Source organism: Lissotriton helveticus, chromosome 8, assembly GCF_964261635.1.
Source record: "Lissotriton helveticus chromosome 8, aLisHel1.1, whole genome shotgun sequence".
Taxonomy (NCBI): domain Eukaryota; kingdom Metazoa; phylum Chordata; class Amphibia; order Caudata; family Salamandridae; genus Lissotriton; species Lissotriton helveticus.
Window position 1 is genome coordinate 819,189,082 of NC_136069.1, and position 25,777 is coordinate 819,214,858.

General features: G+C 39.5%; 20 non-coding genes across 20 annotated transcripts; all 20 read left to right on the plus strand.

Moving 5' to 3' along the window:
* The first annotated feature begins 101 nt into the window (after positions 1-101).
* TRNAP-UGG (transfer RNA proline (anticodon UGG)) lies at positions 102-173 on the plus strand. The gene has a single exon. It is a non-coding gene; the product is annotated as a tRNA-Pro (tRNA).
* A 288-nt stretch (positions 174-461) lies between these two features.
* On the plus strand, positions 462-534 carry TRNAV-CAC (transfer RNA valine (anticodon CAC)). Its single transcript has one exon. It is a non-coding gene; the product is annotated as a tRNA-Val (tRNA).
* A 2,211-nt stretch (positions 535-2,745) lies between these two features.
* TRNAP-UGG (transfer RNA proline (anticodon UGG)) lies at positions 2,746-2,817 on the plus strand. The gene has a single exon. It is a non-coding gene; the product is annotated as a tRNA-Pro (tRNA).
* A 288-nt stretch (positions 2,818-3,105) lies between these two features.
* On the plus strand, positions 3,106-3,178 carry TRNAV-CAC (transfer RNA valine (anticodon CAC)). Its single transcript has one exon. It is a non-coding gene; the product is annotated as a tRNA-Val (tRNA).
* Positions 3,179-5,385: 2,207 nt separating this feature from the next.
* TRNAP-UGG (transfer RNA proline (anticodon UGG)) lies at positions 5,386-5,457 on the plus strand. Its single transcript has one exon. It is a non-coding gene; the product is annotated as a tRNA-Pro (tRNA).
* Positions 5,458-5,745: 288 nt separating this feature from the next.
* On the plus strand, positions 5,746-5,818 carry TRNAV-CAC (transfer RNA valine (anticodon CAC)). Its single transcript has one exon. It is a non-coding gene; the product is annotated as a tRNA-Val (tRNA).
* Positions 5,819-7,893: 2,075 nt separating this feature from the next.
* On the plus strand, positions 7,894-7,965 carry TRNAP-UGG (transfer RNA proline (anticodon UGG)). Its single transcript has one exon. It is a non-coding gene; the product is annotated as a tRNA-Pro (tRNA).
* A 288-nt stretch (positions 7,966-8,253) lies between these two features.
* On the plus strand, positions 8,254-8,326 carry TRNAV-CAC (transfer RNA valine (anticodon CAC)). The gene has a single exon. It is a non-coding gene; the product is annotated as a tRNA-Val (tRNA).
* Positions 8,327-10,385: 2,059 nt separating this feature from the next.
* On the plus strand, positions 10,386-10,457 carry TRNAP-UGG (transfer RNA proline (anticodon UGG)). Its single transcript has one exon. It is a non-coding gene; the product is annotated as a tRNA-Pro (tRNA).
* A 288-nt stretch (positions 10,458-10,745) lies between these two features.
* On the plus strand, positions 10,746-10,818 carry TRNAV-CAC (transfer RNA valine (anticodon CAC)). The gene has a single exon. It is a non-coding gene; the product is annotated as a tRNA-Val (tRNA).
* A 2,233-nt stretch (positions 10,819-13,051) lies between these two features.
* Positions 13,052-13,123, plus strand: TRNAP-UGG (transfer RNA proline (anticodon UGG)). Its single transcript has one exon. It is a non-coding gene; the product is annotated as a tRNA-Pro (tRNA).
* A 288-nt stretch (positions 13,124-13,411) lies between these two features.
* Positions 13,412-13,484, plus strand: TRNAV-CAC (transfer RNA valine (anticodon CAC)). Its single transcript has one exon. It is a non-coding gene; the product is annotated as a tRNA-Val (tRNA).
* Positions 13,485-15,667: 2,183 nt separating this feature from the next.
* On the plus strand, positions 15,668-15,739 carry TRNAP-UGG (transfer RNA proline (anticodon UGG)). Its single transcript has one exon. It is a non-coding gene; the product is annotated as a tRNA-Pro (tRNA).
* Positions 15,740-16,027: 288 nt separating this feature from the next.
* On the plus strand, positions 16,028-16,100 carry TRNAV-CAC (transfer RNA valine (anticodon CAC)). The gene has a single exon. It is a non-coding gene; the product is annotated as a tRNA-Val (tRNA).
* Positions 16,101-18,280: 2,180 nt separating this feature from the next.
* TRNAP-UGG (transfer RNA proline (anticodon UGG)) lies at positions 18,281-18,352 on the plus strand. The gene has a single exon. It is a non-coding gene; the product is annotated as a tRNA-Pro (tRNA).
* A 288-nt stretch (positions 18,353-18,640) lies between these two features.
* Positions 18,641-18,713, plus strand: TRNAV-CAC (transfer RNA valine (anticodon CAC)). Its single transcript has one exon. It is a non-coding gene; the product is annotated as a tRNA-Val (tRNA).
* Positions 18,714-20,918: 2,205 nt separating this feature from the next.
* TRNAP-UGG (transfer RNA proline (anticodon UGG)) lies at positions 20,919-20,990 on the plus strand. Its single transcript has one exon. It is a non-coding gene; the product is annotated as a tRNA-Pro (tRNA).
* A 288-nt stretch (positions 20,991-21,278) lies between these two features.
* TRNAV-CAC (transfer RNA valine (anticodon CAC)) lies at positions 21,279-21,351 on the plus strand. Its single transcript has one exon. It is a non-coding gene; the product is annotated as a tRNA-Val (tRNA).
* A 2,256-nt stretch (positions 21,352-23,607) lies between these two features.
* Positions 23,608-23,679, plus strand: TRNAP-UGG (transfer RNA proline (anticodon UGG)). Its single transcript has one exon. It is a non-coding gene; the product is annotated as a tRNA-Pro (tRNA).
* A 288-nt stretch (positions 23,680-23,967) lies between these two features.
* On the plus strand, positions 23,968-24,040 carry TRNAV-CAC (transfer RNA valine (anticodon CAC)). The gene has a single exon. It is a non-coding gene; the product is annotated as a tRNA-Val (tRNA).
* Positions 24,041-25,777: the final 1,737 nt, after the last annotated feature.

The window sequence follows — 25,777 nt, forward strand, 5'->3', positions numbered from 1 at the left end:
TTCCTGTGAATTCACAGACCAAGCATGAAAAAGACCCCAGCATGATCTTCATTGCGGGCTTAGAGCTGGTATTACCTTTTCAGAGGTGAGGGTCTTTCAACGGCTCGTTGGTCTAGGGGTATGATTCTCGCTTTGGGTGCGAGAGGTCCCGGGTTCAAATCCCGGACGAGCCCTTTCATTGGTGCTCTTTTGAAGTATGCATTTCAAAGCCAATATCAATTTTCTCTTTGCAGTAGTGGATGATTATTTGCTAGAGTCTCATGCTTTTAACCTTGCCCTGCCTGAGCAAATAGGAAACATTTCTCTTTAAGCATTTTGCAAAAATGCTGAACTTGCAAGGCATATACAAGCGTTCAGATAGGGCTGTCGGGCAGGTTGCATGAAAGAAATCTAAAACCAGATGCCCTTGGAATAGTCTGTTTTGAGCAGTTTCATCACAGAAGAATCACCTGTAGGTATCTGTTTCTGTAGTGTAGTGGTTATCACGTTCGCCTCACACGCGAAAAGTCCCCGGTTCGAAACCGGGCAGAAACACTAGTTATATTGTCTTGGCTGCAATGTTGAGAGTTGCCGTTTTGCATGAAATTGTCCAGGCCCTGAAGATGGGTTCATGCAGTCTCGTTCCAAGAAAGTGAATTCTCTTAAAAACAATAACATAATTGGCATGTGGATGTATCTGTTGATTCACAAACCTCACTTTCAAAAGAGCCCTGCATTCGGTTCAATGCTCAACCAGAACAAGCATTAACTTTGAGAATTGTTGGCACCAACAGGCCTCCTATTTTAGTGGAGTGTTTCTGGTTTTAAGTGCTGAGGCTTGGGCTCAATTCCTAGATGATCCTTCTCAAGGTGATGATACAAATGCATCGTCACCTTTTCGTTTAATGTCAGAATTGTTTATTTCCATTTGGTGGTGTATGAATGCTTTCGACAGTATGGGGATTTTTTCTAGCCTTGCATGAATAAAAGCATATCACTCCTCTTTATGTATTTTTCTAATACATTTATATTTGCATCTCCTCTCCTAGCATGCATTTTTGACTATCTTACAGGCTGTATATAATAAGTATCAATTCAGGGGCGCTTCTACTACTCAAATCACAACTGTTCTATCACGACATTAATAAGCAATCTGCATCTGCTTCTGTTGTGTATTGGTTATCATATTTACCTGACGTGTGAAAGTCCCATGTTTGACAGTGCACGTTAACAAAGAAACCAATGATTTTTATTAAAAGTTGTCTTGTGTTTTGGTTACCTTGCATCAGCCAAAACGTGCCAGAGATGACTTCATTTGCAGTCACTTGAAAAGTAGGGATTCTCAAATAAATGGCAAGAGGTTGAAACAAATCCAAAGAAATGCATGGCATATCTATGAGTAGGTGTATGCATGTATCCATATATAAAGATAGATAGATAGATAGATAGATAGATAGATAGATAGATAGATAGATAGATAGAGATATAGATAGATAGATAGATAGATAGATAGATAGATAGATAGATAGATAGATAGATAGATAGATAGATAGATAGATAGATAGATAGATAGATAGATAGATAGATAGATAGATAGATAGATAGATAGATAGATAGATAGATATAGGGAGAGAGAGAGCGTTAATATAAACAGAGACTTTATTTTCAATCAAGCGGTATTTTCTTTCCTTTAGGAGCAGAATGTTCTGATCATCAGCGCACCAGAATGTAGTGCTTGGTTGGCAAGCATCACATATTGTGATGTGTTAGCTAAGAGTTCCATGTCCTTCAGACTCATATATTCGTTCCATGTCCTTCAGACTCATATATTCCTCTGTAGTTGTACCTTGGTGATTCCACAAAACATGGCATCATAATCAGCATTCTACTGCCACAGAGTGGACAGAGAAACCATTTAGAATTTCCCTGAAAAAGAAAAAAAGCATACTTAGGCAGAGCTTTGTGGACAGGAAGGACATTAGAGCAAGTGAGGAATAAGCACTGCTTTTGTTAATTTACATAGGCAGAACAGAGACTGCTGGGAAAAGCCTGAAATTAAAGGCACAGAAAATGCCTGCTTCTGGAGAGAACACTAAGAAGCATTGAAAGTTTTTCCTCTGACCCTGGCCACTCTTAAGAGGAATCCTATGATAGTCAGCAGGACCCACCCTAAAAAGGAAGGGAAAGCCATTTGGACCCTTTCCACCTTTCCTATATCGAGCCTGATTGAGCGCTGATTGAGCGGATAAGCACATAAGCACATGTACTTCTCATTTTGGGAAGGCATTGCTTAGCTTGTTACCAGCAGCTCAGTTATGTTATGATGTTAGAGGCTATGCAAGGAATGCTTTAGTCCTGCATTAGGCAGTTTTTATTGCTTCTTGCATTCAAGAGATAGATAATTAGCCAGAATCTGTGGCCCAGCTATTCACCTTGGCATTCCGATTTGCACAAAGGGAATAAGTATTTGAGAGAAAAGGCAAAATGTGTTTCTTATGTTGTTATGAACAGCTTTTTATTCTTTCTCTTTAGGCTCTAGCCAATGCAGAAATATATAAATAACTGCTGACTTCCTGTAAGACTTGTCCAATGCTGAGAAAAAATAAAAGGGGACACTTACAAATGATAGTACTATCGTTTGAGAAAGGGTAAGTTGACACTGAATTTCCTGTGAATTCACAGACCAAGCATGAAAAAGACCCCAGCATGATCTTCATTGCGGGCTTAGAGCTGGTATTACCTTTTCAGAGGAGAGGGTCTTTCAACGGCTTGTTGGTCTAGGGGTATGATTCTCGCTTTGGGTGCGAGAGGTCCCGGGTTCAAATCCCGGACGAGCCCTTTCATTGGTGCTCTTTTGAAGTATGCATTTCAAAGCCAATATCAATTTTCTCTTTGCAGTAGTGGATGATTATTTGCTAGAGTCTCATGCTTTTAACCTTGCCCTGCCTGAGCAAATAGGAAACATTTCTCTTTAAGCATTTTGCAAAAATGCTGAACTTGCAAGGCATATACAAGCGTTCAGATAGGGCTGTCGGGCAGGTTGCATGAAAGAAATCTAAAACCAGATGCCCTTGGAATAGTCTGTTTTGAGCAGTTTCATCACAGAAGAATCACCTGTAGGTATCTGTTTCTGTAGTGTAGTGGTTATCACGTTCGCCTCACACGCGAAAGGTCCCCGGTTCGAAACCGGGCAGAAACACTAGTTATATTGTCTTGGCTGCAATGTTGAGAGTTGCCGTTTTGCATGAAATTGTCCAGGCCCTGAAGATGGGTTCATGCAGTCTCGTTCCAAGAAAGTGAATTCTCTTAAAAACAATAACATAATTGGCATGTGGATGTATCTGTTGATTCACAAACCTCACTTTCAAAAGAGCCCTGCATTCGGTTCAATGCTCAACCAGAACAAGCATTAACTTTGAGAATTGTTGGCACCAACAGGCCTCCTATTTTAGTGGAGTGTTTCTGGTTTTAAGTGCTGAGGCTTGGGCTCAATTCCTAGATGATCCTTCTCAAGGTGATGATACAAATGCATCGTCACCTTTTCGTTTAATGTCAGAATTGTTTATTTCCATTTGGTGGTGTATGAATGCTTTCGACAGTATGGGGATTTTTTCTAGCCTTGCATGAATAAAAGCATATCACTCCTCTTTATGTATTTTTCTAATACATTTATATTTGCATCTCCTCTCCTAGCATGCATTTTTGACTATCTTACAGGCTGTATATAATAAGTATCAATTCAGGGGCGCTTCTACTACTCAAATCACAACTGTTCTATCACGACATTGATAAGCAATCTGCATCTGCTTCTGTTGTGTATTGGTTATCATATTTACCTGACGTGTGAAAGTCCCATGTTTGACATTGACAGTGCACGTTAACAAAGAAACCAATGATTTTTATTAAAAGTTGTCTTGTGTTTTGGTTACCTTGCATCAGCCAAAACGTGCCAGAGATGACTTCATTTGCAGTCACTTGAAAAGTAGGGATTCTCAAATAAATGGCAAGAGGTTGAAACAAATCCAAAGAAATGCATGGCATATCTATGAGTAGGTGTATGCATGTATCCATATATAAAGATAGATAGATAGATAGATAGATAGATAGATAGATAGATAGATAGATAGATAGATAGATAGATAGATAGAGATATAGATAGATAGATAGATAGATAGATAGATAGATAGATAGATAGATAGATAGATAGATAGATAGATAGATAGATAGATAGATAGATAGATAGATAGATAGATAGATAGATAGATAGATAGATAGATAGATATAGGGAGAGAGAGAGCGTTAATATAAACAGAGACTTTATTTTCAATCAAGCGGTATTTTCTTTCCTTTAGGAGCAGAATGTTCTGATCATCAGCGCACCAGAATGTAGTGCTTGGTTGGCAAGCATCACATATTGTGATGTGTTAGCTAAGAGTTCCATGTCCTTCAGACTCATATATTCCTCTGTAGTTGTACCTTGGTGATTCCACAAAACATGGCATCATAATCAGCATTCTACTGCCACAGAGTGGACAGAGAAACCATTTAGAATTTCCCTGAAAAAGAAAAAAAGCATACTTAGGCAGAGCTTTGTGGACAGGAAGGACATTAGAGCAAGTGAGGAATAAGCACTGCTTTTGTTAATTTACATAGGCAGAACAGAGACTGCTGGGAAAAGCCTGAAATTAAAGGCACAGAAAATGCCTGCTTCTGGAGAGAACACTAAGAAGCATTGAAAGTTTTTCCTCTGACCCTGGCCACTCTTAAGAGGAATCCTATGATAGTCAGCAGGACCCACCCTAAAAAGGAAGGGACAGCCATTTGGACCCTTTCCACCTTTCCTATATCTCGCCTGATCGAGCCTGATCGAGCGCTGATTGAGCGGATAAGCACATAAGCACATGTACTTCTCATTTTGGGAAGGCATTGCTTAGCTTGTTACCAGCAGCTCAGTTATGTTATGATGTTAGATGCTATGCAAGGAATGCTTTAGTCCTGCATTAGGCAGTTTTTATTGCTTCTTGCATTCAAGAGATAGATAATTAGCCAGAATCTGTGGCCCAGCTATTCACCTTGGCATTCCGATTTGCACAAAGGGAATAAGTATTTGAGAGAAAAGGCAAAATGTGTTTCTTATGTTGTTATGAACAGCTTTTTATTCTTTCTCTTTAGGCTCTAGCCAATGCAGAAATATATAAATAACTGCTGACTTCCTGTAAGACTTGTCCAATGCTGAGAAAAAATAAAAGGGGACACTTACAAATGATAGTGCTATCGTTTGAGAAAGGGTAAGTTGACACTGAATTTCCTGTGAATTCACAGACCAAGCATGAAAAAGACCCCAGCATGATCTTCATTGCGGGCTTAGAGCTGGTATTACCTTTTCAGAGGTGAGGGTCTTTCAACGGCTCGTTGGTCTAGGGGTATGATTCTCGCTTTGGGTGCGAGAGGTCCCGGGTTCAAATCCCGGACGAGCCCTTTCATTGGTGCTCTTTTGAAGTATGCATTTCAAAGCCAATATCAATTTTCTCTTTGCAGTAGTGGATGATTATTTGCTAGAGTCTCATGCTTTTAACCTTGCCCTGCCTGAGCAAATAGGAAACATTTCTCTTTAAGCATTTTGCAAAAATGCTGAACTTGCAAGGCATATACAAGCGTTCAGATAGGGCTGTCGGGCAGGTTGCATGAAAGAAATCTAAAACCAGATGCCCTTGGAATAGTCTGTTTTGAGCAGTTTCATCACAGAAGAATCACCTGTAGGTATCTGTTTCTGTAGTGTAGTGGTTATCACGTTCGCCTCACACGCGAAAAGTCCCCGGTTCAAAACCGGGCAGAAACACTAGTTATATTGTCTTGGCTGCAATGTTGAGAGTTGCCGTTTTGCATGAAATTGTCCAGGCCCTGAAGATGGGTTCATGCAGTCTCGTTCCAAGAAAGTGAATTCTCTTAAAAACAATAACATAATTGGCATGTGGATGTATCTGTTGATTCACAAACCTCACTTTCAAAAGAGCCCTGCATTCGGTTCAATGCTCAACCAGAACAAGCATTAACTTTGAGAATTGTTGGCACCAACAGGCCTCCTATTTTAGTGGAGTGTTTCTGGTTTTAAGTGCTGAGGCTTGGGCTCAATTCCTAGATGATCCTTCTCAAGGTGATGATACAAATGCATCGTCACCTTTTCGTTTAATGTCAGAATTGTTTATTTCCATTTGGTGGTGTATGAATGCTTTCGACAGTATGGGGATTTTTTCTAGCCTTGCATGAATAAAAGCATATCACTCCTCTTTATGTATTTTTCTAATACATTTATATTTGCATCTCCTCTCCTAGCATGCATTTTTGACTATCTTACAGGCTGTATATAATAAGTATCAATTCAGGGGCGCTTCTACTACTCAAATCACAACTGTTCTATCACGACATTAATAAGCAATCTGCATCTGCTTCTGTTGTGTATTGGTTATCATATTTACCTGACGTGTGAAAGTCCCATGTTTGACAGTGCACGTTAACAAAGAAACCAATGATTTTTATTAAAAGTTGTCTTGTGTTTTGGTTACCTTGCATCAGCCAAAACGTGCCAGAGATGACTTCATTTGCAGTCACTTGAAAAGTAGGGATTCTCAAATAAATGGCAAGAGGTTGAAACAAATCCAAAGAAATGCATGGCATATCTATGAGTAGGTGTATGCATGTATCCATATATAAAGATAGATAGATAGATAGATAGATAGATAGATAGAGATATAGATAGATAGATAGATAGATAGATAGATTGATAGATAGATAGATAGATATAGGGAGAGAGAGAGCGTTAATATAAACAGAGACTTTATTTTCAATCAAGCGGTATTTTCTTTCCTTTAGGAGCAGAATGTTCTGATCATCAGCGCACCAGAATGTAGTGCTTGGTTGGCAAGCATCACATATTGTGATGTGTTAGCTAAGAGTTCCATGTCCTTCAGACTCATATATTCCTCTGTAGTTGTATCTTGGTGATTCCACAAAACATGGCATCATAATCAGCATTCTACTGCCACAGAGTGGACAGAGAAACCATTTAGAATTTCCCTGAAAAAGAAAAAAAGCATACTTAGGCAGAGCTTTGTGGACAGGAAGGACATTAGAGCAAGTGAGGAATAAGCACTGCTTTTGTTAATTTACATAGGCAGAACAGAGACTGCTGGGAAAAGCCTGAAATTAAAGGCACAGAAAATGCCTGCTTCTGGAGAGAACACTAAGAAGCATTGAAAGTTTTTCCTCTGACCCTGGCCACTCTTAAGAGGAATCCTATGATAGTCAGCAGGACCCACCCTAAAAAGGAAGGGACAGCCATTTGGACCCTTTCCACCTTTCCTTGATCGAGCCTGATCGAGCGCTGATTGAGCGGATAAGCACATAAGCACATGTACTTCTCATTTTGGGAAGGCATTGCTTAGCTTGTTACCAGCAGCTCAGTTATGTTATGATGTTAGAGGCTATGCAAGGAATGCTTTAGTCCTGCATTAGGCAGTTTTTATTGCTTCTTGCATTCAAGAGATAGATAATTAGCCAGAATCTGTGGCCCAGCTATTCACCTTGGCATTCCGATTTGCACAAAGGGAATAAGTATTTGAGAGAAAAGGCAAAATGTGTTTCTTATGTTGTTATGAACAGCTTTTTATTCTTTCTCTTTAGGCTCTAGCCAATGCAGAAATATATAAATAACTGCTGACTTCCTGTAAGACTTGTCCAATGCTGAGAAAAAATAAAAGGGGACACTTACAAATGATAGTGCTATCGTTTGAGAAAGGGTAAGTTGACACTGAATTTCCTGTGAATTCACAGACCAAGCATGAAAAAGACCCCAGCATGATCTTCATTGCGGGCTTAGAGCTGGTATTACCTTTTCAGAGGTGAGGGTCTTTCAACGGCTCGTTGGTCTAGGGGTATGATTCTCGCTTTGGGTGCGAGAGGTCCCGGGTTCAAATCCCGGACGAGCCCTTTCATTGGTGCTCTTTTGAAGTATGCATTTCAAAGCCAATATCAATTTTCTCTTTGCAGTAGTGGATGATTATTTGCTAGAGTCTCATGCTTTTAACCTTGCCCTGCCTGAGCAAATAGGAAACATTTCTCTTTAAGCATTTTGCAAAAATGCTGAACTTGCAAGGCATATACAAGCGTTCAGATAGGGCTGTCGGGCAGGTTGCATGAAAGAAATCTAAAACCAGATGCCCTTGGAATAGTCTGTTTTGAGCAGTTTCATCACAGAAGAATCACCTGTAGGTATCTGTTTCTGTAGTGTAGTGGTTATCACGTTCGCCTCACACGCGAAAGGTTCCCGGTTCGAAACCGGGCAGAAACACTAGTTATATTGTCTTGGCTGCAATGTTGAGAGTTGCCGTTTTGCATGAAATTGTCCAGGCCCTGAAGATGGGTTCATGCAGTCTCGTTCCAAGAAAGTGAATTCTCTTAAAAACAATAACATAATTGGCATGTGGATGTATCTGTTGATTCACAAACCTCACTTTCAAAAGAGCCCTGCATTCGGTTCAATGCTCAACCAGAACAAGCATTAACTTTGAGAATTGTTGGCACCAACAGGCCTCCTATTTTAGTGGAGTGTTTCTGGTTTTAAGTGCTGAGGCTTGGGCTCAATTCCTGGATGATCCTTCTCAAGGTGATGATACAAATGCATCGTCACCTTTTCGTTTAATGTCAGAATTGTTTATTTCCATTTGGTGGTGTATGAATGCTTTCGACAGTATGGGGATTTTTTCTAGCCTTGCATGAATAAAAGCATATCACTCCTCTTTATGTATTTTTCTAATACATTTATATTTGCATCTCCTCTCCTAGCATGCATTTTTGACTATCTTACAGGCTGTATATAATAAGTATCAATTCAGGGGCGCTTCTACTACTCAAATCACAACTGTTCTATCACGACATTGATAAGCAATCTGCATCTGCTTCTGTTGTGTATTGGTTATCATATTTACCTGACGTGTGAAAGTCAGAAACCAATGATTTTTATTAAAAGTTGTCTTGTGTTTTGGTTACCTTGCATCAGCCAAAACGTGCCAGAGATGACTTCATTTGCAGTCACTTGAAAAGTAGGGATTCTCAAATAAATGGCAAGAGGTTGAAACAAATCCAAAGAAATGCATGGCATATCTATGAGTAGGTGTATGCATGTATCCATATATAAAGATAGATAGATAGATAGATAGATAGATAGATAGAGATATAGATAGATAGATAGATAGATAGATTGATAGATAGATAGATAGATATAGGGAGAGAGAGAGCGTTAATATAAACAGAGACTTTATTTTCAATCAAGCGGTATTTTCTTTCCTTTAGGAGCAGAATGTTCTGATCATCAGCGCACCAGAATGTAGTGCTTGGTTGGCAAGCATCACATATTGTGATGTGTTAGCTAAGAGTTCCATGTCCTTCAGACTCATATATTCCTCTGTAGTTGTATCTTGGTGATTCCACAAAACATGGCATCATAATCAGCATTCTACTGCCACAGAGTGGACAGAGAAACCATTTAGAATTTCCCTGAAAAAGAAAAAAAGCATACTTAGGCAGAGCTTTGTGGACAGGAAGGACATTAGAGCAAGTGAGGAATAAGCACTGCTTTTGTTAATTTACATAGGCAGAACAGAGACTGCTGGGAAAAGCCTGAAATTAAAGGCACAGAAAATGCCTGCTTCTGGAGAGAACACTAAGAAGCATTGAAAGTTTTTCCTCTGACCCTGGCCACTCTTAAGAGGAATCCTATGATAGTCAGCAGGACCCACCCTAAAAAGGAAGGGACAGCCATTTGGACCCTTTCCACCTTTCCTATATCTCGCCTGATCGAGCCTGATCGAGCGCTGATTGAGTGAGCGGATAAGCACATAAGCACATGTACTTCTCATTTTGGGAAGGCATTGCTTAGCTTGTTACCAGCAGCTCAGTTATGTTATGATGTTAGAGGCTATGCAAGGAATGCTTTAGTCCTGCATTAGGCAGTTTTTATTGCTTCTTGCATTCAAGAGATAGATAATTAACCAGAATCTGTGGCCCAGCTATTCACCTTGGCATTCCGATTTGCACAAAGGGAATAAGTATTTGAGAGAAAAGGCAAAATGTGTTTCTTATGTTGTTATGAACAGCTTTTTATTCTTTCTCTTTAGGCTCTAGCCAATGCAGAAATATATAAATAACTGCTGACTTCCTGTAAGACTTGTCCAATGCTGAGAAAAAATAAAAGGGGACACTTACAAATGATAGTGCTATCGTTTGAGAAAGGGTAAGTAGACACTGAATTTCCTGTGAATTCACAGACCAAGCATGAAAAAGACCCCAGCATGATCTTCATTGCGGGCTTAGAGCTGGTATTACCTTTTCAGAGGTGAGGGTCTTTCAACGGCTCGTTGGTCTAGGGGTATGATTCTCGCTTTGGGTGCGAGAGGTCCCGGGTTCAAATCCCGGACGAGCCCTTTCATTGGTGCTCTTTTGAAGTATGCATTTCAAAGCCAATATCAATTTTCTCTTTGCAGTAGTGGATGATTATTTGCTAGAGTCTCATGCTTTTAACCTTGCCCTGCCTGAGCAAATAGGAAACATTTCTCTTTAAGCATTTTGCAAAAATGCTGAACTTGCAAGGCATATACAAGCGTTCAGATAGGGCTGTCGGGCAGGTTGCATGAAAGAAATCTAAAACCAGATGCCCTTGGAATAGTCTGTTTTGAGCAGTTTCATCACAGAAGAATCACCTGTAGGTATCTGTTTCTGTAGTGTAGTGGTTATCACGTTCGCCTCACACGCGAAAGGTCCCCGGTTCGAAACCGGGCAGAAACACTAGTTATATTGTCTTGGCTGCAATGTTGAGAGTTGCCGTTTTGCATGAAAATGTCCAGGCCCTGAAGATGGGTTCATGCAGTCTCGTTCCAAGAAAGTGAATTCTCTTAAAAACAATAACATAATTGGCATGTGGATGTATCTGTTGATTCACAAACCTCACTTTCAAAAGAGCCCTGCATTCGGTTCAATGCTCAACCAGAACAAGCATTAACTTTGAGAATTGTTGCCACCAACAGGCCTCCTATTTTAGTGGAGTGTTTCTGGTTTTAAGTGCTGAGGCTTGGGCTCAATTCCTAGATGATCCTTCTCAAGGTGATGATACAAATGCATCGTCACCTTTTCGTTTAATGTCAGAATTGTTTATTTCCATTTGGTGGTGTATGAATGCTTTCGACAGTATGGGGATTTTTTCTAGCCTTGCATGAATAAAAGCATATCACTCCTCTTTATGTATTTTTCTAATACATTTATATTTGCATCTCCTCTCCTAGCATGCATTTTTGACTATCTTACAGGCTGTATATAATAAGTATCAATTCAGGGGCGCTTCTACTACTCAAATCACAACTGTTCTATCACGACATTGATAAGCAATCTGCATCTGCTTCTGTTGTGTATTGGTTATCATATTTACCTGACGTGTGAAAGTCCCATGTTTGACAGTGCACGTTAACAAAGAAACCAATGATTTTTATTAAAAGTTGTCTTGTGTTTTGGTTACCTTGCATCAGCCAAAACGTGCCAGAGATGACTTCATTTGCAGTCACTTGAAAAGTAGGGATTCTTAAATAAATGGCAAGAGGTTGAAACAAATCCAAAGAAATGCATGGCATATCTATGAGTAGGTGTATGCATGTATCCATATATAAAGATAGATAGATAGATAGATAGATAGATAGATAGATAGATAGATAGATAGAGAGATAGATAGATAGATAGATAGATAGATAGATAGATAGATAGATAGATAGATAGATAGATAGATAGATAGATAGATAGATAGATAGATAGATAGATAGATAGATAGATAGATAGATAGATAGATAGATAGATAGATAGATAGATAGATAGATAGATAGATAGATAGATAGATAGATAGATAGATATAGGGAGAGAGAGAGCGTTAATATAAACAGAGACTTTATTTTCAATCAAGCGGTATTTTCTTTCCTTTAGGAGCAGAATGTTCTGATCATCAGCGCACCAGAATGTAGTGCTTGGTTGGCAAGCATCACATATTGTGATGTGTTAGCTAAGAGTTCCATGTCCTTCAGACTCATATATTCCTCTGTAGTTGTACCTTGGTGATTCCACAAAACATGGCATCATAATCAGCATTCTACTGCCACAGAGTGGACAGAGAAACCATTTAGAATTTCCCTGAAAAAGAAAAAAAGCATACTTAGGCAGAGCTTTGTGGACAGGAAGGACATTAGAGCAAGTGAGGAATAAGCACTGCTTTTGTTAATTTACATAGGCAGAACAGAGACTGCTGGGAAAAGCCTGAAATTAAAGGCACAGAAAATGCCTGCTTCTGGAGAGAACACTAAGAAGCATTGAAAGTTTTTCCTCTGACCCTGGCCACTCTTAAGAGGAATCCTATGATAGTCAGCAGGACCCACCCTAAAAAGGAAGGGACAGCCATTTGGACCCTTTCCACCTTTCCTATATCTCGCCTGATCGAGCCTGATCGAGCGCTGATTGAGCGGATAAGCACATAAGCACATGTACTTCTCATTTTGGGAAGGCATTGCTTAGCTTGTTACCAGCAGCTCAGTTATGTTATGATGTTAGAGGGTATGCAAGGAATGCTTTAGTCCTGCATTAGGCAGTTTTTATTGCTTCTTGCATTCAAGAGATAGATAATTAACCAGAATCTGTGGCCCAGCTATTCACCTTGGCATTCCGATTTGCACAAAGGGAATAAGTATTTGAGAGAAAAGGCAAAATGTGTTTCTTATGTTGTTATGAACAGCTTTTTATTCTTTCTCTTTAGGCTCTAGCCAATGCAGAAATATATAAATAACTGCTGACTTCCTGTAAGACTTGTCCAATGCTGAGAAAAAATAAAAGGGGACACTTACAAATGATAGTGCTATCGTTTGAGAAAGGGTAAGTTGACACTGAATTTCCTGTGAATTCACAGACCAAGCATGAAAAAGACCCCAGCATGATCTTCATTGCGGGCTTAGAGCTGGTATTACCTTTTCAGAGGTGAGGGTCTTTCAACGGCTCGTTGGTCTAGGGGTATGATTCTCGCTTTGGGTGCGAGAGGTCCCGGGTTCAAATCCCGGACGAGCCCTTTCATTGGTGCTCTTTTGAAGTATGCATTTCAAAGCCAATATCAATTTTCTCTTTGCAGTAGTGGATGATTATTTGCTAGAGTCTCATGCTTTTAACCTTGCCCTGCCTGAGCAAATAGGAAACATTTCTCTTTAAGCATTTTGCAAAAATGCTGAACTTGCAAGACATATACAAGCGTTCAGATAGGGCTGTCGGGCAGGTTGCATGAAAGAAATCTAAAACCAGATGCCCTTGGAATAGTCTGTTTTGAGCAGTTTCATCACAGAAGAATCACCTGTAGGTATCTGTTTCTGTAGTGTAGTGGTTATCACATTTGCCTCACACGCGAAAGGTCCCCGGTTCGAAACCGGGCAGAAACACTAGTTATATTGTCTTGGCTGCAATGTTGAGAGTTGCCGTTTTGCATGAAATTGTCCAGGCCCTGAAGATGGGTTCATGCAGTCTCGTTCCAAGAAAGTGAATTCTCTTAAAAACAATAACATAATTGGCATGTGGATGTATCTGTTGATTCACAAACCTCACTTTCAAAAGAGCCCTGCATTCGGTTCAATGCTCAACCAGAACAAGCATTAACTTTGAGAATTGTTGGCACCAACAGGCCTCCTATTTTAGTGGAGTGTTTCTGGTTTTAAGTGCTGAGGCTTGGGCTCATTTCCTAGATGATCCTTCTCAAGGTGATGATACAAATGCATCGTCACCTTTTCGTTTAATGTCAGAATTGTTTATTTCCATTTGGTGGTGTATGAATGCTTTCGACAGTATGGGGATTTTTTCTAGCCTTGCATGAATAAAAGCATATCACTCCTCTTTATGTATTTTTCTAATACATTTATATTTGCATCTCCTCTCCTAGCATGCATTTTTGACTATCTTACAGGCTGTATATAATAAGTATCAATTCAGGGGCGCTTCTACTACTCAAATCACAACTGTTCTATCACGACATTGATAAGCAATCTGCTTCTGTTGTGTATTGGTTATCATATTTACCTGACGTGTGAAAGTCCCATGTTTGACAGTGCACGTTAACAAAGAAACCAATGATTTTTATTAAAAGTTGTCTTGTGTTTTGGTTACCTTGCATCAGCCAAAACGTGCCAGAGATGACTTCATTTGCAGTCACTTGAAAAGTAGGGATTCTTAAATAAATGGCAAGAGGTTGAAACAAATCCAAAGAAATGCATGGCATATCTATGAGTAGGTGTATGCATGTATCCATATATAAAGATATATAGATAGATAGATAGATAGATAGATAGATAGATAGATAGATAGATAGATAGATAGATAGATAGATAGAGATATAGATAGATAGATAGATAGATAGATAGATAGATAGATAGATAGATAGATAGATAGATAGATAGATAGATAGATAGATAGATAGATAGATAGATAGATAGATAGATAGATAGATATAGGGAGAGAGAGAGCGTTAATATAAACAGAGACTTTATTTTCAATCAAGCGGTATTTTCTTTCCTTTAGGAGCAGAATGTTCTGATCATCAGCGCACCAGAATGTAGTGCTTGGTTGGCAAGCATCACATATTGTGATGTGTTAGCTAAGAGTTCCATGTCCTTCAGACTCATATATTCCTCTGTAGTTGTACCTTGGTGATTCCACAAAACATGGCATCATAATCAGCATTCTACTGCCACAGAGTGGACAGAGAAACCATTTAGAATTTCCCTGAAAAAGAAAAAAAGCATACTTAGGCAGAGCTTTGTGGACAGGAAGGACATTAGAGCAAGTGAGGAATAAGCACTGCTTTTGTTAATTTACATAGGCAGAACAGAGACTGCTGGGAAAAGCCTGAAATTAAAGGCACAGAAAATGCCTGCTTCTGGAGAGAACACTAAGAAGCATTGAAAGTTTTTCCTCTGACCCTGGCCACTCTTAAGAGGAATCCTATGATAGTCAGCAGGACCCACCCTAAAAAGGAAGGGACAGCCATTTGGACCCTTTCCACCTTTCCTATATCTCGCCTGATCGAGCCTGATCGAGCGCTGATTGAGCGGATAAGCACATAAGCACATGTACTTCTCATTTTGGGAAGGCATTGCTTAGCTTGTTACCAGCAGCTCAGTTATGTTATGATGTTAGAGGCTATGCAAGGAATGCTTTAGTCCTGCATTAGGCAGTTTTTATTGCTTCTTGCATTCAAGAGATAGATAATTAGCCAGAATCTGTGGCCCAGCTATTCACCTTGGCATTCCGATTTGCACAAAGGGAATAAGTATTTGAGAGAAAAGGCAAAATGTGTTTCTTATGTTGTTATGAACAGCTTTTTATTCTTTCTCTTTAGGCTCTAGCCAATGCAGAAATATATAAATAACTGCTGACTTCCTGTAAGACTTGTCCAATGCTGAGAAAAAATAAAAGGGGACACTTACAAATGATAGTGCTATCGTTTGAGAAAGGGTAAGTTGACACTGAATTTCCTGTGAATTCACAGACCAAGCATGAAAAAGACCCCAGCATGATCTTCATTGCGGGCTTAGAGCTGGTATTACCTTTTCAGAGGTGAGGGTCTTTCAACGGCTCGTTGGTCTAGGGGTATGATTCTCGCTTTGGGTGCGAGAGGTCCCGGGTTCAAATCCCGGACGAGCCCTTTCATTGGTGCTCTTTTGAAGTATGCATTTCAAAGCCAATATCAATTTTCTCTTTGCAGTAGTGGATGATTATTTGCTAGAGTCTCATGCTTTTAACCTTGCCCTGCCTGAGCAAATAGGAAACATTTCTCTTTAAGCATTTTGCGAAAATGCTGAACTTGCAAGGCATATACAAGCGTTCAGATAGGGCTGTCGGGCAGGTTGCATGAAAGAAATCTAAAACCAGATGCCCTTGGAATAGTCTGTTTTGAGCAGTTTCATCACAGAAGAATCACCTGTAGGTATCTGTTTCTGTAGTGTAGTGGTTATCACGTTCGCCTCACACGCGAAAAGTCCCCGGTTCGAAACCGGGCAGAAACACTAGTTATATTGTCTTGGCTGCAATGTTGAGAGTTGCCGTTTTGCATGAAATTGTCCAGGCCCTGAAGATGGGTTCATGCAGTCTCGTTCCAAGAAAGTGAATTCTCTTAAAAACAATAACATAATTGGCATGTGGATGTATCTGTTGATTCACAAACCTCACTTTCAAAAGAGCCCTGCATTCGGTTCAATGCTCAACCAGAACAAGCATTAACTTTGAGAATTGTTGGCACCAACAGGCCTCCTATTTTAGTGGAGTGTTTCTGGTTTTAAGTGCTGAGGCTTGGGCTCAATTCCTAGATGATCCTTCTCAAGGTGATGATACAAATGCATCGTCACCTTTTCGTTTAATGTCAGAATTGTTTATTTCCATTTGGTGGTGTATGAATGCTTTCGACAGTATGGGGATTTTTTCTAGCCTTGCATGAATAAAAGCATAATCACTCCTCTTTATGTATTTTTCTAATACATTTATATTTGCATCTCCTCTCCTAGCATGCATTTTTGACTATCTTACAGGCTGTATATAATAAGTATCAATTCAGGGGCGCTTCTACTACTCAAATCACAACTGTTCTATCACGACATTAATAAGCAATCTGCATCTGCTTCTGTTGTGTATTGGTTATCATATTTACCTGACGTGTGAAAGTCCCATGTTTGACAGTGCACGTTAACAAAGAAACCAATGATTTTTATTAAAAGTTGTCTTGTGTTTTGGTTACCTTGCATCAGCCAAAACGTGCCAGAGATGACTTCATTTGCAGTCACTTGAAAAGTAGGGATTCTCAAATAAATGGCAAGAGGTTGAAACAAATCCAAAGAAATGCATGGCATATCTATGAGTAGGTGTATGCATGTATCCATATATAAAGATAGATAGATAGATAGATAGATAGATAGATAGATAGATAGATAGATAGATAGAGATATAGATAGATAGATAGATAGATAGATAGATAGATAGATAGATAGATAGATAGATAGATAGATAGATAGATAGATAGATAGATAGATAGATAGATAGATAGATAGATAGATAGATAGATAGATAGATATAGGGAGAGAGAGAGCGTTAATATAAACAGAGACTTTATTTTCAATCAAGCGGTATTTTCTTTCCTTTAGGAGCAGAATGTTCTGATCATCAGCGCACCAGAATGTAGTGCTTGGTTGGCAAGCATCACATATTTTGATGTGTTAGCTAAGAGTTCCATGTCCTTCAGACTCATATATTCCTCTGTAGTTGTACCTTGGTGATTCCACAAAACATGGCATCATAATCAGCATTCTACTGCCACAGAGTGGACAGAGAAACCATTTAGAATTTCCCTGAAAAAGAAAAAAAGCATACTTAGGCAGAGCTTTGTGGACAGGAAGGACATTAGAGCAAGTGAGGAATAAGCACTGCTTTTGTTAATTTACATAGGCAGAACAGAGACTGCTGGGAAAAGCCTGAAATTAAAGGCACAGAAAATGCCTGCTTCTGGAGAGAACACTAAGAAGCATTGAAAGTTTTTCCTCTGACCCTGGCCACTCTTAAGAGGAATCCTATGATAGTCAGCAGGACCCACCCTAAAAAGGAAGGGAAAGCCATTTGGACCCTTTCCACCTTTCCTATATCGAGCCTGATTGAGCGCTGATTGAGCGGATAAGCACATAAGCACATAAGCACATGTACTTCTCATTTTGGGAAGGCATTGCTTAGCTTGTTACCAGCAGCTCAGTTATGTTATGATGTTAGAGGCTATGCAAGGAATGCTTTAGTCCTGCATTAGGCAGTTTTTATTGCTTCTTGCATTCAAGAGATAGATAATTAGCCAGAATCTGTGGCCCAGCTATTCACCTTGGCATTCCGATTTGCACAAAGGGAATAAGTATTTGAGAGAAAAGGCAAAATGTGTTTCTTATGTTGTTATGAACAGCTTTTTATTCTTTCTCTTTAGGCTCTAGCCAATGCAGAAATATATAAATAACTGCTGACTTCCTGTAAGACTTGTCCAATGCTGAGAAAAAATAAAAGGGGACACTTACAAATGATAGTACTATCGTTTGAGAAAGGGTAAGTTGACACTGAATTTCCTGTGAATTCACAGACCAAGCATGAAAAAGACCCCAGCATGATCTTCATTGCGGGCTTAGAGCTGGTATTACCTTTTCAGAGGAGAGGGTCTTTCAACGGCTTGTTGGTCTAGGGGTATGATTCTCGCTTTGGGTGCGAGAGGTCCCGGGTTCAAATCCCGGACGAGCCCTTTCATTGGTGCTCTTTTGAAGTATGCATTTCAAAGCCAATATCAATTTTCTCTTTGCAGTAGTGGATGATTATTTGCTAGAGTCTCATGCTTTTAACCTTGCCCTGCCTGAGCAAATAGGAAACATTTCTCTTTAAGCATTTTGCAAAAATGCTGAACTTGCAAGGCATATACAAGCGTTCAGATAGGGCTGTCGGGCAGGTTGCATGAAAGAAATCTAAAACCAGATGCCCTTGGAATAGTCTGTTTTGAGCAGTTTCATCACAGAAGAATCACCTGTAGGTATCTGTTTCTGTAGTGTAGTGGTTATCACGTTCGCCTCACACGCGAAAGGTCCCCGGTTCGAAACCGGGCAGAAACACTAGTTATATTGTCTTGGCTGCAATGTTGAGAGTTGCCGTTTTGCATGAAATTGTCCAGGCCCTGAAGATGGGTTCATGCAGTCTCGTTCCAAGAAAGTGAATTCTCTTAAAAACAATAACATAATTGGCATGTGGATGTATCTGTTGATTCACAAACCTCACTTTCAAAAGAGCCCTGCATTCGGTTCAATGCTCAACCAGAACAAGCATTAACTTTGAGAATTGTTGGCACCAACAGGCCTCCTATTTTAGTGGAGTGTTTCTGGTTTTAAGTGCTGAGGCTTGGGCTCAATTCCTAGATGATCCTTCTCAAGGTGATGATACAAATGCATCGTCACCTTTTCGTTTAATGTCAGAATTGTTTATTTCCATTTGGTGGTGTATGAATGCTTTCGACAGTATGGGGATTTTTTCTAGCCTTGCATGAATAAAAGCATATCACTCCTCTTTATGTATTTTTCTAATACATTTATATTTGCATCTCCTCTCCTAGCATGCATTTTTGACTATCTTACAGGCTGTATATAATAAGTATCAATTCAGGGGCGCTTCTACTACTCAAATCACAACTGTTCTATCACGACATTGATAAGCAATCTGCATCTGCTTCTGTTGTGTATTGGTTATCATATTTACCTGACGTGTGAAAGTCCCATGTTTGACAGTGCACGTTAACAAAGAAACCAATGATTTTTATTAAAAGTTGTCTTGTGTTTTGGTTACCTTGCATCAGCCAAAACGTGCCAGAGATGACTTCATTTGCAGTCACTTGAAAAGTAGGGATTCTCAAATAAATGGCAAGAGGTTGAAACAAATCCAAAGAAATGCATGGCATATCTATGAGTAGGTGTATGCATGTATCCATATATAAAGATAGATAGATAGATAGATAGATAGATAGATAGATAGATAGATAGATAGAGATATAGATAGATAGATAGATAGATAGATAGATAGATAGATAGATAGATAGATAGATAGATAGATAGATAGATAGATAGATAGATAGATAGATAGATAGATAGATAGATAGATAGATAGATAGATAGATAGATAGATAGATAGATAGATAGATAGATATAGGGAGAGAGAGAGCGTTAATATAAACAGAGACTTTATTTTCAATCAAGCGGTATTTTCTTTCCTTTAGGAGCAGAATGTTCTGATCATCAGCGCACCAGAATGTAGTGCTTGGTTGGCAAGCATCACATATTGTGATGTGTTAGCTAAGAGTTCCATGTCCTTCAGACTCATATATTCCTCTGTAGTTGTACCTTGGTGATTCCACAAAACATGGCATCATAATCAGCATTCTACTGCCACAGAGTGGACAGAGAAACCATTTAGAATTTCCCTGAAAAAGAAAAAAAGCATACTTAGGCAGAGCTTTGTGGACAGGAAGGACATTAGAGCAAGTGAGGAATAAGCACTGCTTTTGTTAATTTACATAGGCAGAACAGAGACTGCTGGGAAAAGCCTGAAATTAAAGGCACAGAAAATGCCTGCTTCTGGAGAGAACACTAAGAAGCATTGAAAGTTTTTCCTCTGACCCTGGCCACTCTTAAGAGGAATCCTATGATAGTCAGCAGGACCCACCCTAAAAAGGAAGGGACAGCCATTTGGACCCTTTCCACCTTTCCTATATCTCGCCTGATCGAGCCTGATCGAGCGCTGATTGAGCGGATAAGCACATAAGCACATGTACTTCTCATTTTGGGAAGGCATTGCTTAGCTTGTTACCAGCAGCTCAGTTATGTTATGATGTTAGATGCTATGCAAGGAATGCTTTAGTCCTGCATTAGGCAGTTTTTATTGCTTCTTGCATTCAAGAGATAGATAATTAGCCAGAATCTGTGGCCCAGCTATTCACCTTGGCATTCCGATTTGCACAAAGGGAATAAGTATTTGAGAGAAAAGGCAAAATGTGTTTCTTATGTTGTTATGAACAGCTTTTTATTCTTTCTCTTTAGGCTCTAGCCAATGCAGAAATATATAAATAACTGCTGACTTCCTGTAAGACTTGTCCAATGCTGAGAAAAAATAAAAGGGGACACTTACAAATGATAGTGCTATCGTTTGAGAAAGGGTAAGTTGACACTGAATTTCCTGTGAATTCACAGACCAAGCATGAAAAAGACCCCAGCATGATCTTCATTGCGGGCTTAGAGCTGGTATTACCTTTTCAGAGGTGAGGGTCTTTCAACGGCTCGTTGGTCTAGGGGTATGATTCTCGCTTTGGGTGCGAGAGGTCCCGGGTTCAAATCCCGGACGAGCCCTTTCATTGGTGCTCTTTTGAAGTATGCATTTCAAAGCCAATATCAATTTTCTCTTTGCAGTAGTGGATGATTATTTGCTAGAGTCTCATGCTTTTAACCTTGCCCTGCCTGAGCAAATAGGAAACATTTCTCTTTAAGCATTTTGCAAAAATGCTGAACTTGCAAGGCATATACAAGCGTTCAGATAGGGCTGTCGGGCAGGTTGCATGAAAGAAATCTAAAACCAGATGCCCTTGGAATAGTCTGTTTTGAGCAGTTTCATCACAGAAGAATCACCTGTAGGTATCTGTTTCTGTAGTGTAGTGGTTATCACGTTCGCCTCACACGCGAAAAGTCCCCGGTTCGAAACCGGGCAGAAACACTAGTTATATTGTCTTGGCTGCAATGTTGAGAGTTGCCGTTTTGCATGAAATTGTCCAGGCCCTGAAGATGGGTTCATGCAGTCTCGTTCCAAGAAAGTGAATTCTCTTAAAAACAATAACATAATTGGCATGTGGATGTATCTGTTGATTCACAAACCTCACTTTCAAAAGAGCCCTGCATTCGGTTCAATGCTCAACCAGAACAAGCATTAACTTTGAGAATTGTTGGCACCAACAGGCCTCCTATTTTAGTGGAGTGTTTCTGGTTTTAAGTGCTGAGGCTTGGGCTCAATTCCTAGATGATCCTTCTCAAGGTGATGATACAAATGCATCGTCACCTTTTCGTTTAATGTCAGAATTGTTTATTTCCATTTGGTGGTGTATGAATGCTTTCGACAGTATGGGGATTTTTTCTAGCCTTGCATGAATAAAAGCATATCACTCCTCTTTATGTATTTTTCTAATACATTTATATTTGCATCTCCTCTCCTAGCATGCATTTTTGACTATCTTACAGGCTGTATATAATAAGTATCAATTCAGGGGCGCTTCTACTACTCAAATCACAACTGTTCTATCACGACATTAATAAGCAATCTGCATCTGCTTCTGTTGTGTATTGGTTATCATATTTACCTGACGTGTGAAAGTCCCATGTTTGACAGTGCACGTTAACAAAGAAACCAATGATTTTTATTAAAAGTTGTCTTGTGTTTTGGTTACCTTGCATCAGCCAAAACGTGCCAGAGATGACTTCATTTGCAGTCACTTGAAAAGTAGGGATTCTCAAATAAATGGCAAGAGGTTGAAACAAATCCAAAGAAATGCATGGCATATCTATGAGTAGGTGTATGCATGTATCCATATATAAAGATAGATAGATAGATAGATAGATAGATAGATAGATAGATAGATAGATAGATAGATAGATAGATAGATAGATAGATAGATAGATAGATAGATAGATAGATAGATAGATAGATAGAGATATAGATAGATAGATAGATAGATAGATAGATAGATAGATAGATAGATAGATAGATAGATAGATAGATAGATAGATAGATAGATAGATAGATAGATAGATAGATAGATAGATAGATAGATAGATAGATAGATAGATAGATAGATATAGGGAGAGAGAGAGCGTTAATATAAACAGAGACTTTATTTTCAATCAAGCGGTATTTTCTTTCCTTTAGGAGCAGAATGTTCTGATCATCAGCGCACCAGAATGTAGTGCTTGGTTGGCAAGCATCACATATTGTGATGTGTTAGCTAAGAGTTCCATGTCCTTCAGACTCATATATTCCTCTGTAGTTGTACCTTGGTGATTCCACAAAACATGGCATCATAATCAGCATTCTACTGCCACAGAGTGGACAGAGAAACCATTTAGAATTTCCCTGAAAAAGAAAAAAAGCATACTTAGGCAGAGCTTTGTGGACAGGAAGGACATTAGAGCAAGTGAGGAATAAGCACTGCTTTTGTTAATTTACATAGGCAGAACAGAGACTGCTGGGAAAAGCCTGAAATTAAAGGCACAGAAAATGCCTGCTTCTGGAGAGAACACTAAGAAGCATTGAAAGTTTTTCCTCTGACCCTGGCCACTCTTAAGAGGAATCCTATGATAGTCAGCAGGACCCACCCTAAAAAGGAAGGGACAGCCATTTGGACCCTTTCCACCTTTCCTATATCTCGCCTGATCGAGCCTGATCGAGCGCTGATTGAGCGGATAAGCACATAAGCACATGTACTTCTCATTTTGGGAAGGCATTGCTTAGCTTGTTACCAGCAGCTCAGTTATGTTATGATGTTAGAGGCTATGCAAGGAATGCTTTAGTCCTGCATTAGGCAGTTTTTATTGCTTCTTGCATTCAAGAGATAGATAATTAGCCAGAATCTGTGGCCCAGCTATTCACCTTGGCATTCCGATTTGCACAAAGGGAATAAGTATTTGAGAGAAAAGGCAAAATGTGTTTCTTATGTTGTTATGAACAGCTTTTTATACTTTCTCTTTAGGCTCTAGCCAATGCAGAAATATATAAATAACTGCTGGTTCCTGTAAGACTTGTCCAATGCTGAGAAAAAATAAAAGGGGACACTTACAAATGATAGTGCTATCGTTTGAGAAAGGGTAAGTTGACACTGAATTTCCTGTGAATTCACAGACCAAGCATGAAAAAGACCCCAGCATGATCTTCATTGCGGGCTTAGAGCTGGTATTACCTTTTCAGAGGTGAGGGTCTTTCAACGGCTCGTTGGTCTAGGGGTATGATTCTCGCTTTGGGTGCGAGAGGTCCCGGGTTCAAATCCCGGACGAGCCCTTTCATTGGTGCTCTTTTGAAGTATGCATTTCAAAGCCAATATCAATTTTCTCTTTGCAGTAGTGGATGATTATTTGCTAGAGTCTCATGCTTTTAACCTTGCCCTGCCTGAGCAAATAGGAAACATTTCTCTTTAAGCATTTTGCAAAAATGCTGAACTTGCAAGGCATATACAAGCGTTCAGATAGGGCTGTCGGGCAGGTTGCATGAAAGAAATCTAAAACCAGATGCCCTTGGAATAGTCTGTTTTGAGCAGTTTCATCACAGAAGAATCACCTGTAGGTATCTGTTTCTGTAGTGTAGTGGTTATCACGTTCGCCTCACACGCGAAAGGTCCCCGGTTCGAAACCGGGCAGAAACACTAGTTATATTGTCTTGGCTGCAATGTTGAGAGTTGCCGTTTTGCATGAAATTGTCCAGGCCCTGAAGATGGGTTCATGCAGTCTCGTTCCAAGAAAGTGAATTCTCTTAAAAACAATAACATAATTGGCATGTGGATGTATCTGTTGATTCACAAACCTCACTTTCAAAAGAGCCCTGCATTCGGTTCAATGCTCAACCAGAACAAGCATTAACTTTGAGAATTGTTGGCACCAACAGGCCTCCTATTTTAGTGGAGTGTTTCTGGTTTTAAGTGCTGAGGCTTGGGCTCAATTCCTAGATGATCCTTCTCAAGGTGATGATACAAATGCATCGTCACCTTTTCGTTTAATGTCAGAATTGTTTATTTCCATTTGGTGGTGTATGAATGCTTTCGACAGTATGGGGATTTTTTCTAGCCTTGCATGAATAAAAGCATATCACTCCTCTTTATGTATTTTTCTAATACATTTATATTTGCATCTCCTCTCCTAGCATGCATTTTTGACTATCTTACAGGCTGTATATAATAAGTATCAATTCAGGGGCGCTTCTACTACTCAAATCACAACTGTTCTATCACGACATTGATAAGCAATCTGCATCTGCTTCTGTTGTGTATTGGTTATCATATTTACCTGACGTGTGAAAGTCCCATGTTTGACAGTGCACGTTAACAAAGAAACCAATGATTTTTATTAAAAGTTGTCTTGTGTTTTGGTTACCTTGCATCAGCCAAAACGTGCCAGAGATGACTTCATTTGCAGTCACTTGAAAAGTAGGGATTCTCAAATAAATGGCAAGAGGTTGAAACAAATCCAAAGAAATGCATGGCATATCTATGAGTAGGTGTATGCATGTATCCATATATAAAGATAGATAGATAGATAGATAGATAGATAGATAGATAGATAGAGATATAGATAGATAGATAGATAGATAGATAGATTGATAGATAGATAGATAGATATAGGGAGAGAGAGAGCGTTAATATAAACAGAGACTTTATTTTCAATCAAGCGGTATTTTCTTTCCTTTAGGAGCAGAATGTTCTGATCATCAGCGCACCAGAATGTAGTGCTTGGTTGGCAAGCATCACATATTGTGATGTGTTAGCTAAGAGTTCCATGTCCTTCAGACTCATATATTCCTCTGTAGTTGTATCTTGGTGATTCCACAAAACATGGCATCATAATCAGCATTCTACTGCCACAGAGTGGACAGAGAAACCATTTAGAATTTCCCTGAAAAAGAAAAAAAGCATACTTAGGCAGAGCTTTGTGGACAGGAAGGACATTAGAGCAAGTGAGGAATAAGCACTGCTTTTGTTAATTTACATAGGCAGAACAGAGACTGCTGGGAAAAGCCTGAAATTAAAGGCACAGAAAATGCCTGCTTCTGGAGAGAACACTAAGAAGCATTGAAAGTTTTTCCTCTGACCCTGGCCACTCTTAAGAGGAATCCTATGATAGTCAGCAGGACCCACCCTAAAAAGGAAGGGACAGCCATTTGGACCCTTTCCACCTTTCCTTGATCGAGCCTGATCGAGCGCTGATTGAGCGGATAAGCACATAAGCACATGTACTTCTCATTTTGGGAAGGCATTGCTTAGCTTGTTACCAGCAGCTCAGTTATGTTATGATGTTAGAGGCTATGCAAGGAATGCTTTAGTCCTGCATTAGGCAGTTTTTATTGCTTCTTGCATTCAAGAGATAGATAATTTGCCAGAATCTGTGGC